This window comes from Plasmopara halstedii (assembly GCF_900000015.1).
Source record: "Plasmopara halstedii genome assembly, contig: Scaffold_1561, whole genome shotgun sequence".
NCBI classification, from domain to species: Eukaryota; Oomycota; class Peronosporomycetes; order Peronosporales; family Peronosporaceae; genus Plasmopara; species Plasmopara halstedii.
The window spans coordinates 749,651-750,090 of NW_020188473.1; positions in this window are offsets into that span (position 1 = coordinate 749,651).

Consider the following 440-nt stretch of genomic DNA (forward strand, 5'->3'; position numbering starts at 1 on the left):
CATCATAGAGGATGCGGTCTTTCAAATCCTCATCATGAGGAATCATAATTCGTGGTGTATCCGTTGAATCGGTGCTATAATATAGCAACCCATAATTTAACGAATATCGGTGCAATCGTGCACGCAATCTTGATGACAATTTCTTGTCCGAGTTTCCAAACTCCCTGCTCCCTAGAGTCCGTAGCACTGCTACACACATCCCATCACCTGCATACACGGTGCGGATCAAATCCGTCACAGACGACGTTACAGTTGTAACATGAGCAAGCTCATAGTCTGTTCTACGTGACAACGCATCAGCAAAACCATTCTGCTTTCCCGGCTTATACTTCACCTAGAGGAGGATAGCCATGAAGCCATCCTTTGCGAGAGGTGGGGCGAATGAGTCGCAGTGCGTAGTGACGCATGATCTGTATAGATCACAAACGGCTTGGAGCCAA